The sequence below is a fragment of the Ciconia boyciana genome, chromosome 1 (assembly GCF_034638445.1).
Source record: "Ciconia boyciana chromosome 1, ASM3463844v1, whole genome shotgun sequence".
In the NCBI taxonomy this organism is placed as follows: Eukaryota; Metazoa; Chordata; class Aves; order Ciconiiformes; family Ciconiidae; genus Ciconia; species Ciconia boyciana.
Window position 1 is genome coordinate 82305189 of NC_132934.1, and position 12526 is coordinate 82317714.

General features: G+C 40.7%; 1 long non-coding RNA gene across 1 annotated transcript; it reads right to left on the reverse strand.

The window, feature by feature from the left end:
* Nucleotides 1–583: 583 nt before the first annotated feature.
* Nucleotides 584–7865, reverse strand: LOC140658716 (uncharacterized). Its single transcript, XR_012044830.1, has 3 exons — nucleotides 7631–7865; nucleotides 5136–6928; nucleotides 584–5037 (listed from the first exon to the last, which is right to left on the reverse strand). It is a non-coding gene; the product is annotated as an uncharacterized lncRNA (long non-coding RNA).
* Nucleotides 7866–12526: the final 4661 nt, after the last annotated feature.

Below are 12526 nucleotides of genomic sequence, written 5' to 3' on the forward strand. Positions count from 1 at the left end.
GCACAGGTTGTGCTGGTCAGGCAGAGGGTATGACCAGACAAGTGTACTGACAAGCAACTGTTTACACGTGACCAGCCCCTTTTGTCCCCTTTTCCCCCTATTTTCCACACTTCCTCCTTCCCAAACCACCTTGCTCTCTCCCAGCTTTCGTTTCCTCCACAAAACATTCCACAGTAAATTTTCTACAATCCCAAGATGCTCTTCCCCTGCATCCTGTAAAGTGTCCCATACCCCCAGGCAGTGACCCCCTCAGTCTGTGAGGTGACCTGGAGAGGTGTTCTGGGTGATTCATCTCAATGGGTGGACATGGGGCTGACACTCCCCTGTGGCAGCCCTGGGAGGGGCCAGGGTGGGGGCTTATTTCTCTGACTAGGTTTTTGGGGTGCCCCCCTGCCATTGTGCTTCTCTGCACCTTCACGTGTGTGCAGATGAGCCACGGATGGGCTGATGACTCCTGGGATAGTAGCCATATCAGGGTATTGTGTCGCAGATGGAGTGAGAGTGCACTTCACTTGTAAGAGAGAAGTAAAAATATAGTTTATTGATATAGAATAGGGAGTTAACAAAGTGCAATGCGACAGTGTTTTAACAAGATTCGATGGCAAGATACACTTGATCATTTACTGCATAGAGGACAGGGTCAGACAAAACTGTCAGGGAGACCCTCCCGTTGAGTCATGAGGTTCGGAAAAGGATCCCCTTGCTTTCTAAACTCCTTCTCAGAGAGGAGTCTAGGTGCGGCTAGATCCAGTCCTAGTCCCAGACTTGGTCAACGGTTTATGTCTAAAGGATTATATGTGTGCAATCAATCCTTCATATCACTTATCTAAGATTTCAAAGTTTAGCATGCTGTTAGTCACTTACTGAGGATCTGTTGCGGCAAGGAATCTCTCAGCCTCGAGGAGTAACCTTGAGAGGCGTTCCTGCTCAAGGGGAGATCCTGGCGTGCAGCCCGCTGCCATGCAGGAGAGCTCAACGGGCTCTTGGGCTGCTCACTTTTTGTGGGGGATAAGATGATTGACCCATAGTCATATTTGCATGCTGACCACAGATTTTGGTTTCTTCGGTGGGCGCATTGCACAATAGCCCTAGGCTATTGTGTTGTTATCTGTCTCCTGAATACACTTTGAGCTGATGCAGCCACCGTGACCAGATGCATCCATTACAATCACCACTGGTGGTTATCACCTGAGCAGGGTTGCAGGAGATACAGGCTGGGGGCGGGGGAAGCACACCATCACAGGTATTAGTTGGGTTGTCCTACCTGCCTTTGCCTCTTTGTGCGCCTTCGTGTGTGTGGAGATGAGCTTTTATCACATAAGCCAACAACAGGAATAAAACATTTACAGTGTTACCACTCACTTTAAAGCAGCTAACGGCTCTAGTGTGTGAAATATTTCCCTGACTTTAGATCCTGCTCTGTCTCTCAAGCAACTTTGTCTCTTTGCCCAGTGTTACGGAGGCCACCATCATATTGTACATAGCTATAACTTGTGCCAGGGCAAGGCCATTACAGAAAGGCATGGCATTGTCTGTCCTCTGATGTTTCTCTCCTAAATGCAAGCTTTCCAGCCCAGACTTTAGCAGCAGTGTTACTCCATGTCTCTGAATTCGTTAATCACAACACGGCGACACAGCTGGGACAGGGTGAAATGTGTACAGTGTTTGCACTTCACACATTTTCCTGGTGTATGTGCTGCTTCAAGGTCAAAGATATAGGTCCAGATTCTTGTCCTAACAGCACTGCATATCTCTCTCACAATGAAAACATGTTTTGGTATAAATTTTTTGTTTTATCCCATCTAAGCCTTTTGCATTGCTGGAATGGGGCACTGGGACCCTGTTCTTTACCTCAAATTTCACTCTCCCAATGTGCCTGCACTGTGGTGTAGTTCTCTAATTCCTGGATACTAAAGACTGTTAAAACAGGGGTTAATTTTCAATCATGCTCACAATGCAATTACTTCCATGCTGCTTTAACTTTATATTTTTCCCTTCCCTGTTTTGTTTTTCTAAAAGATGTAATTCATAAAGGACTCAAGTGACTTTTATTTATTGGGATTTTTTTTTTTTTCTGTAAAATATCACACACATTTCTGGTTTATTCAACTGTTTATAGAAAAGTAGGTGATATATTCTGGTGTCCCTGGCATGTTACATAAGTTTCAGATCTGAGCACAAAGACTCCATTTTGCAAAAATAAATGCATTCTCTTTCAACTCACGTCCGTAGGATATCCCAAATGTATGGTACTATGTTTACTGTGCACTAATATAATATGTAGCTGTGCAACCCATGAACATATTAGTAAAGCATTAATGCTTAACACGTGTCATTGATGCATCAATTAACTTCATTAGAGTTGGCCCCTCGAATGATTGTAAGTGCTTCCTTGTACAGAATGTTCCTTGCCTGCCTTTGGCAAGGGAGGCCAGCCAGAGGAACTTGATGTTTATTTTTGAACCCATGTAAAAGTAGACCAGGAGCAGACACCTCCTGCTGCAGGCTAGACCTGACAAAGAGGTCATCTTTGTTGCACATGGCTAAGGAATCACATCCCCTGCTGAAGATCTGGGCTATTTTTAGAAACAGGCTAGAACTCTTCATTCTTGAAATTGTTTTAATTTCCATCTGAAGAGTCAGACTGCATGGCTAGGGAAAAGAAAAAAAAAAGTCTACTAGGCTGCAGGGCCAGTGTGAGCTGCAAGTCTGTGTAAAAAGAAACCTGATGAAATTGCTTCTTGTGGTGCTGACAGAATTTTGTCCTGGCAGCACCAAAGTGCTAATTACTATAGGCTGACAAAGAGCCATTGCCCGAGAGCAGCTCGTAATGATCATGTAAATTTTACTTAAGTATATATGATTACAAGAAATTGCCCAGAATTTTAACAGACATTGTGCTGCCCTGTTTATAGAACAGTATAGATTTACTGGCTCCATTTTTCTACTGTAAATGAAAGCCTTAGGGCTTGGGAGGGGGAGGTGGAGGAAAGGAAATGTTTTGGCTTCACAGTATATAACTGCCTATGGAATAATTTTAATGTACATTAAAACCTCATTCAGGTCTGCCACAGATATAGTGAGTATAAACAATCCAGTGGGGCACCTTCCTCATCTAACTGTTCCACATCTTTTAGTCTGCAGGCTGCACTTCAGTGGATGGCCGTATCTCTTCTGGAGACGTAAGAACTCTGGTCCTGTTTTCCACAACAAGAAAACTGACTTTTTCAGAGGTTTCAAAAACCGCATGGGAAAATTATAAACTACTCTGACTCTTACATAGTACAGGCTACAGCATTTCACCCAGAAATTTCTCCTTCAAGCCCAGAGCTCTGGCTGACTGATCCCATGTGTCCAGGTCTGGGTTGGATTTCAAGTTCTTAGCTGAGAGAAAAAGCACCATAATCCCAATGGCTCATTTGTTGCCCTGTTAAAAAGGCAAACTCCTAGCCTGGATTATGTCTAACTGCAGCTTCTAGTCACTGTATCTTATTTGCATCTTGTTCTGCTAGATCAGAAAGCTATCTATTACAGACTGTGATATTTCCAAACCAGTCTCACACTGTGAGACACCTATTTGCAATCTCAGGTCGTCTCATAGTTCTTTCTAAACGCTGTCCAGTTTTTCTACATTCTTTTGGCAGGGTAGACATCAAACTGGACAGATCACTCCCAAAAAGCTCTCCATTTGCCAGATAGAGGGGTAATATTAATTTTCTTTTTCTACAATGTAGTCTCCTTCTTTTGTAACCCAAAATTGTGTCTACAAAGACAGTCTCAACATCTCACCAGAATTCACAAATGATCATTTGCTAGAATCCTCATATTTTTCAGAGCTACTAATTTGCAGTATTCACTTGCCGATTTTAAATGAATTACGTCCATTCTTCGTTTTAAAATGCAAGTGTCTTAAGCAAGCCTACTTTAGCATATGATCTGTGTTAATTTTCTGGTATCACTTGCAGTTCCAATAGCTTTTAATATACATATTTTTTAATTTTGCTGACAGTCCTTGGGATCTCTGATAAAGACACCGAGTAGCATTCAGCCAGGAAAAGGAGCCTACAGGTAACCAGTAGAAACAGTACTGTATGATAATCCTCTTTTTCACAAAAACTTCTGTAATCTGTTAACCTTTGATATATTTAACATGAGCTACACTGATGTTCACTTTTGCTAGCATTATTTATTCATTTTTCAGATGAAAAAACAAGTCACACAGGACTGTATCAAATGCTTTATAGAGTGCTAAAACCATTATGTCTACGCAGCTATCTCTAACCATCAACCCTGTAGTCCTGAAAAGAAAGGAAACAATCAGAAAACAAACCCAAGCCTTTTATGACAGCATATCTTTAACCTGATGTTATAATTTCTTCATTCCTTTTGGATAGCATTGCATAGCAGCCTCTCTGTGATTTTGCCTAAGATCAGTGTCAGGCTCATCTTGTACTTGCCCTGATTCCTCCAACTGACTTCTTAACTATTATAAGTGGTTGTTTCTTATCAAGCCTCTAGAATTTCTTGGTCTTCTAGTCTTTCTTAAAAATCAACGTTATTAATGTTTCTGAGATCTCCTTGGACAATTGTTTTAATATAGGTGCAAATTATCTGTTCCTGCAAGTAAAAAATATGGGTTTGCTTTAATCACCACAGTTTAATGTCGGTTGTCTAAAGAAATGGCACATACTGTATTTTCATTGCAAAAAAGAACTACATGAGCCTGTTGCTTTCCTAATGAAGAAAAAACAGGTGCATTGTATGTATTGTACACATCTGCTTTTTCTTCACCAGGCTTGATAATTTACCAGCCCCATTCAGCATTAGAGTGTTTCAGTTTCATGTCCAAGTGACCCACAGTGCTGCAGACCAATTAACTGGGTGTTATTTACTCCAAATGACCCTGTAATGGAATAAGAAGTGCCTTCATATAGTTTTATGAGAGTGCTATGCTGAATTAACAGGAGGTAGATGGGATCTGGGAGACAGCCAGGACAGGAACAGCAGGCAGAAGAGATGAGCTGGGACTGCGGAATGCTGCAAAGGCAATAGCAGACATGGTCAAAGTAACCTGTGGAGAGGTATTAGAGAATGAATGGAAAGTCAGAGTCTGAAGTAGCTCTGGACTGGGTTACCCTGGCACAGCCTGGAAGGAGATGGTCCTCATCAGCAAGCTGAAATCACTTTATGACTTTAATTGGACATCTCGGCCATCACTTTCACTGGCACAAGGTTGACCTAGTTAAAAATAAAATCCAGACAATCTATATGTCATCATCTACTATTATAAGCAGGGTTCCTGTTTTGTCTTTGCCAATGACGTGAGCTCAGCTCTTGCACTGCCAGAAGGGAATCCTGAGACTGGAGAATGTTTTCAGGTCAACAGCTTGACTGGTGAGTTCATCAGAGGCAGCGTGGATAGCCCAATGGCTCCCAGTGCTGCTTGCATGCAAGAACCTGCACTTGCCCAGTAGAGCAGTTAAGAAAGGAAGTAAAAAAAATGTAAGCAATGTAAAAAAAATAGGGAGAAAGAGTTCTGTAGGAGAACAGCGTTATTGCAAAATAAACAACTAGCAGCAAAGATCAATGCGATTATTCTACAGTTACACACTCGTTGTGGAAAAAGTATGATTTTTTTTCAATTCTCTGGAGAATTTAAACTGGAAGAATCACATTCTTCCTCACTGCATTTCTGCAGAAGTTTCCTCAAAGATTAATTTAATATTAGATCCCTACAAAAACATGCAGACTTTCAAAGCAGGAATGAGACTCCTAGTGTCACAGGATATAAATTTTTTTTGGATGTTGCAACACTTAGGCTTTTGCACTGCAAGTACTGTTATCACAGGTTTGTCATTTACTTTATGTTTGTAGAAATTGCTTATTCTTTTGCTGCATGTGCACATGCATCTTGGTGCATGAACCTTGTGTACTCATAGCCTGGTTCTCCTGCATCATATGTGTACTGATGTAGTAGAGGCAACTGCTTCCTTTCATTTGCAGATCATATGGCCTAAAAGAATTCTTTTACATTAGGCAGCAGAAGCAGTTGGACACTGATGTCCTGGTAAAAGGATGCAACACCTCACCTATTTACGAGTTTTGTTGTTCTTTCTCTATATTGACAAGTGACAAACAGGAATTTCTGGAGAAGGAAAAGATTCTACAACACAGTGTCTTTTCAAGGAAGATTCTGATTTTACTTCATGTTTATCAGTCTCCTTCATTAGCTAACTGAAGAAGAAATACAACTAAGTGATTCAAAAGATTTTGTTTTTATGAGGAATTTTAACTGTACATAGATACATGAAGTGATATTTATGTATAGGAAAATGTCTCCTGCGTACCTTAAAGGTTTTGGAAGCTGCTTCATGATCTTTTTTTTTGCAAATCTTAGGCAATATATACAGATGAATATGTGATTGGTGCAAATCAGAGCAAAGAAAGAGGAAGATGCCTTAACAGCTCTACCTATGTCTTAGGAAAAGCTTTGTAACTGGCATATGCATAAGAGAAACAATGTCTGGGTTTTCTCTCATGTCAAAGTCATATATGTATTGTAAGCTCCTCTACAGTCAGTGAAGAGAGACAGGAGCTGCTAGAAAATGATTCATCACACTTATTTTAGAAACCTGTCTCAGGAGGACTGAATCAGCATCTGGAAGGGTCCAATTCTCCCCTTTGATTAGAGAGATGATAGAGACAAAATTACTCATTTGTGTACACCCAACAGATGATTTATTGGCAAAAGTGACTTATTTGTAGTGATTAAACCCATTTGTTTTAGTTTTTCTGTCTTTCCTTTTCATTAATTTGATACCAACTCCTCTTTCCTTGCATTGGCCGAGGTCATTCGCAGGCACACAAGACACTGACTGTTGCAGTTGGCTTTTTGTGTGTTGTTTTGGAAGGTGCAACAATTATATTCCTAAAATAAAAGAGACAGGATTTATAAGCCAGAACACACAAGGGAAATCCACTTTCCTTGAAAGGCTTGGCTGCTGTCTAAGTTGCCTCTTGACACAGTTACATAAAAGACCTACTTTATTTTTCCACTTTCTGAGTCAGAAGAGCTTTGGAGAAAATTTACAGTGGCCCTACTAAATGTATGGATCTGGACTCGCAGTGAGACTTGAAGTACACCCAGAAATTTAAATTCTAACATAAGATTTGTTCTGCAGGAAAAAAAAGTGCCTAAGATAGTAGCCAAGGATTCAGGAGATGTGGATTCATTTCCTTGCTCTGCCACAAACATCCTATATGACTTTGGGAAAGTCATTTAATCTCTTTGTATCAGTTTCCTGTGGTAAAACTTTCTGGATGTCTGTGAAGATAAACAGATTAAGATGGATGCTCTGAAACCAGAGCCCATATGTCTGCTGAAGAAAAGTAGACAGTTTCTAATCAAATGCTATTTCCATATACAGATATTTGATTTATAACAAATCAATTTAAAAGGATGCCTCTCCCAAACTGCCAATGCCATAGCAAGATTAAAACCTCACTTAAATAGTGCTCCCCGCACACCAATAGTCCCAGCTGCCATGGGTCACTAGAATGAAACAAACCATACAGCAAACCCTCCCTCTCCCTCACCTTCTCCCCAACAGAGAAGACCCACTTATCTCACCTGCATCCTGTGAGCAATATCCCATCACGCTGAAAATCTTTCTTAAAAGATGGCTGTTGCAATGAATCCAGGAGACAGACAAATACTAACTAGTCTGAATCAAAAGGACTAAAGATTTCCCAAGCAAAATAGTCATTGCATGACACTGTACCACCACTTCCTTTTCTTCTGGGCCAATGAAGCTCGCAGTCAGGAACTTATGCTGATTTCAACAGCTTGAGGATGTAACAGAAAGATGCTGTCTCTCATGTGGGGAAGTACCGGGCTGAATAGGATCTGATTAGCTCATTATGCTGAACAGGAAGCCTTGGATACAGCCCAAAATCTGGTCAGCTCTACTGAAATGCTCCATTAGTTTTCACTCTCTTTCAACTCATATATGAGGTGGACTCACTATATTTGAACCATTTTTATGCCGTTTGAATATTTCACATCAGTTAACTGTCCCTAACATAATATGCAATATTTTTTTTTGCAGAAGAGACAAATACTGACTCTATCACCTACTCAGTTGGCTTTTTCCTTTTCCAAATACGAATAAAACATTACCCTCTACAGAATAAAATTGATGAGAATGTTTGAAGGTGAAATCAACTGTTCTTTGCTGGGCTTTCAGATTACATACTTGTGGCAGTAACTGTGAATGTAAATCAAACGTATGCTTTTCCAAACCTAAAATCCACTTCTTTAATATTAACTCCCTCCATAAAAAAAGAGATCTTTTTTCTTCAGGTGACTGATTTTATTGAAACAAGTAGGACCATGCCATTGGGGCCAGGGGTGCTGAAGAACAGACAACCTAACATACAAATCCCTTCTGATAAGGCCTCCTACCTCAGTTTGAAAACTCAAGCTTGTTAAGTGACCTGGATTATGTGACTGAAGCTTTCACACTTTTTATTTCAAGTTTCAATTGAACTTGAAGGTTGAGCTACCTCTGTGTCTCTCTTTCTAGCATGAGATGATCGTGTTCCTTCTCAATAAAAGGCAGAGGCAAGACCCAAAAAGATCTGAGCCCTGATGGAAAAGCTACTCTATGGCAACCTTTGAATACACCAAGAGAATCAGCACTAAGGATAAAGTGAATCTTCTCTCATGAAAATGTGTAGAATTGAAGGGTGTACTCTAGACTATCAACTGGTTAGAGGATGGTGGGAGTGGGACAAGGTTGATGAAGCATCAGGGGCTGTGTATCTCCACATAGAGAGGTCAGGACCTGAAGGGGCAGCACGTTGGAAAGAACTGCTACAGGTCTGAGGATACGCTGGGGATGGAGCAGTACACCTCATTTCCAAGCCACTGATTTCCAAATCAGATGTGGTTTTGAACAACTGTTTGGACCAAAATGGACCACTCCACTTCCAACAGGACATGGGTAAGCTTGGAGTTAAAATACTTGTCCAAAAACTGATAAACTGGGTTCTGTTGCCTGATTTGGCTCAGATTCTGTGTATAGTCTATGGCATGTCATATATTCATTTTATGCCATTTTGTAAAAGGGCATTAGTTGTGTTCTACTTTAGAGAGATGTAATAGGATAAATCCACAAAATCAGAAGGGGTTCAGAGGAGTAACTAGATTAAACAATAATGAAATTAACTAATATTGCTAAATACCAGGGAAAAAAGCATCGAGGCACTATGAACTATTAATTATGGCATGGTTTCCCAAGAGAAGCAATCAGGATTCTACTAACCGGGGAATTAACAGTTTGTCTCACCTAGTTTAGAGGCTACAGAGTGGCAGAAAAGTCCTCAGCTGGCAAACAGAAAGACCTGAGGAACTTTAGTGTCTCTTTATATTTCTAACTTTGTTGACCTAATCCTGTAATTTATTAGGCATGGGAGAATGGATCTGGATACAATAAGGATTGACCTTCCCATAATTTCCAGTGAATGTAAAGCCTTTTTACAGAATTCTGGTTAACTGTTTCCCCTCTTATTTTAATTTCCCACGCCTCTTGACTTCCAGGCTATGCTTGTGACCGGAAGCCAAAATGCCATGAGAAAAACCTCTTCCTGTGGTAATTTTAACACTGCCAAGCATAAGGCCTATAAACCACACGGGAAAGCTTGTTCACATACAATTCGCTGCCCAAAAATATCCAAAAAGTTTGGGCTAAGAATCCAACCTTTAAACATTAATACAAACCAAACTTCTCAAATATTTCAGCGTCAGCTCTTTTAGTAGTTTTCATCCAGAAGTAAAGAGCACTTCCATTAACCATTTTAAATGTTTACTGGGGATGCCAAAGCCATGAATCAAATAATTTATTAAATGTATTCATCTGCTTAGTGTAGTTCGGAACATTAAGTGTTTTAAGCAGCATATTTTTACCTATTTTGCACAGGGCTGTGGTAAACTAGTGAAGCTCCTTGATGCCAGTGAGATCCTGCAGATTTACACAATCTGAGAACTGTTCCTGCATGAACTCCATTTAGTCTCAAGCCAAATCCCATATCCCTGAACATTGTCTATACAGTAATGTCACATCTTCCTTTCCAGAGAATCCAAGTTGCTTTTCAAGTCTGTCTGACCACTGAAGAATGGCTGTATTAAAGGTCATCTGAGACAGTCTAGCAAGGTCCTAGTCTCCAACAGTGGCCATAAACAGATGCCAAACTGTAGCCAAGCCAAGATCAAATTGTAGTATACTTTCTCCAAATGCTCTCCCAGTCTCTGACTATTTATTTCCAGCTTAAGATAGCTCCTGAATCTGATGCACTTTGTCCAGTTAGTAACAGAGTTCTCCTCTGTATGCTTGTCCAGTCTTCTTCTGAACCCATGAACTCTGAGTTAATTTGAACTCTTTGCATCAACAACCCTGTTTGACAAGGAGTTCTACATATCTACCATTCCCTGAATAAGGACTTGCACAGAAAGCACTGCTGACTCTCCACAGCAACTGGCTACAGTGAGTTGCACAAGCCTGTTGCTTGTTCTTGAGGTTTCCTGTACATTTCCAGTCATATTAAAAAAAAAGTGAGCATCTAAGGGAACAGCTAAACAACATTGACTTCAAAGATTGTGCCTATTGTAGGTGCGCTTTAATTGCCTTTAAATAGTCAGCATGAATGCTGCTGCCAGGGCATCTGCAATGGCAAGGATTGTAGCACAGGCTGGGAAAAGTTAAAAAGCAAACAAACCCCAGTTTGTTTAAATAATCTGGTGATAGCTCCTCAGGAGTTCTGGCCTGTCAGGGCTACATGACTAGCTGTTCTCAAGCTAACTAGTTAAAGCTAGCTTACAGCTATATCAGAAGCAGTTGTGGTAGCACCTGCTCAGCAGTTCAGCTCTGAAATAGCTAGTTTAAGCAAGAGGTAGCATTTTCTTGGAACCTACCCCAAGCCAGTGAATTAATCATCAGATGAACCAAAGAACATGATTAACTTCATTGTATCCTAGTCCAAGTGCAAATTCCCCCGCTTTCATCTTTCTTCTCTAACAGCATCTATGTATTGAAAACAAAAGGATACAAAGTCCATAAGTTATTTCAGCTTTGCTTGTTGCTTGCTAGAGGAGCACTGGGTAATGCCCTTCAGGAGGACTTCTTCCCCATTATCTTGCATAGGATGATGTCACCTCCTATCTTTTCTTTTTTGTTTAGGAAGCCTAAACCCCGTACCCTGAGCCTCAGGTATCCCTATTCCCTAACTCATTCTTTGGTTGCATAAATACAAAAGGTTTCTCTTTCGCACCAATTTACCTGGATATCTGTGAAGCTGATGTGCTTTGACTTGTCACATTTGCACTGGTTCCCAGTTTTAGGCAGCCTGTAGCTGTTCCAAGGTGCTGACTAGTTTGGGAAAGCTGCTCAGAGCATTGCTGAGATACTCCCCTTCTTCTGCTGCGGATGGCATATCCTTTCCCTTCTCGCCCTCCTTTTCCCCTTCACAGTCTTTTACCAAAGGGATTCCAGCTTTAGGCTTATGGAGTTCTTACACCAATTGTAGCTGTAAGGATTTAATTTCATTTCCTATTTCTCTGTGATCATGCTTCTCATCCTACCCCAAAGTCACTTCCTGGGAATGTCCAGAACATTGACGCCCATTCTATTCTTTAATCAATGCATTTTTTCCTGGTTCAACCTTTTCAAGATTTTCACCATAATTTAAAAGTCATATATCACTTTCACTATTCATATTGCTGGACTCTGAATTTCCAGCCTGCTGTGAGCCTTCCACAGGGAAAACACATGACATATTTGATATCTACAGTACTTCTAAATACTTTTGCCCTCCTCTTTCTGTTCTTGCCACTACCACCTTGTGTCAGGTTTTGGCGTGTATGTGTATGGCAGTAGTGAGGGATTGCCACTATAGGAAGAATAAGAATGTATGTTAAAAGTAATTGATCCATTATATTACTGAAATCAGTGGGTTTTCATGAAGAGTGTACCCAATTGAAGTCAACGTGAATGCAACACCTGGAAGCATATAGCAAAGAACATCTTATCCAGTTAAAGGCAAGCTGTGATGCAGCCAGTATGTCAGGGCAAGTACACCTAACTGCAACCTCTAAAGGCTTGTAGCCATAGACCAGGACATGTGTCTGTAGATAGGAAGAGTGAGCTACCATTGGCCAAAGGCAACAACAACAAAAATTTTGCTTTTCCAAAGAGTGTACTCTTGAAGGTTCATATTCACAGTTTGAAAATGAAAGAAACAAAAAATATTTGACATAATGAAAGAATAAGAGGCCTGGATTGGCTTTGGTCACTTCAGTAGCTACTGGAAAAACAGGCAATGCTCCTGGGAGGCTGTGACAGTGAAGACCTTTTTCAGTCAGGCTCTCTGGGTTCTTGAATGAGAGGAGCAATCTAATTAGGTATTATGATTTTACCTGTGAGTGAGATTAGAAAGGGAGGCAAATCCCCACTTGCTAATATTCATGATC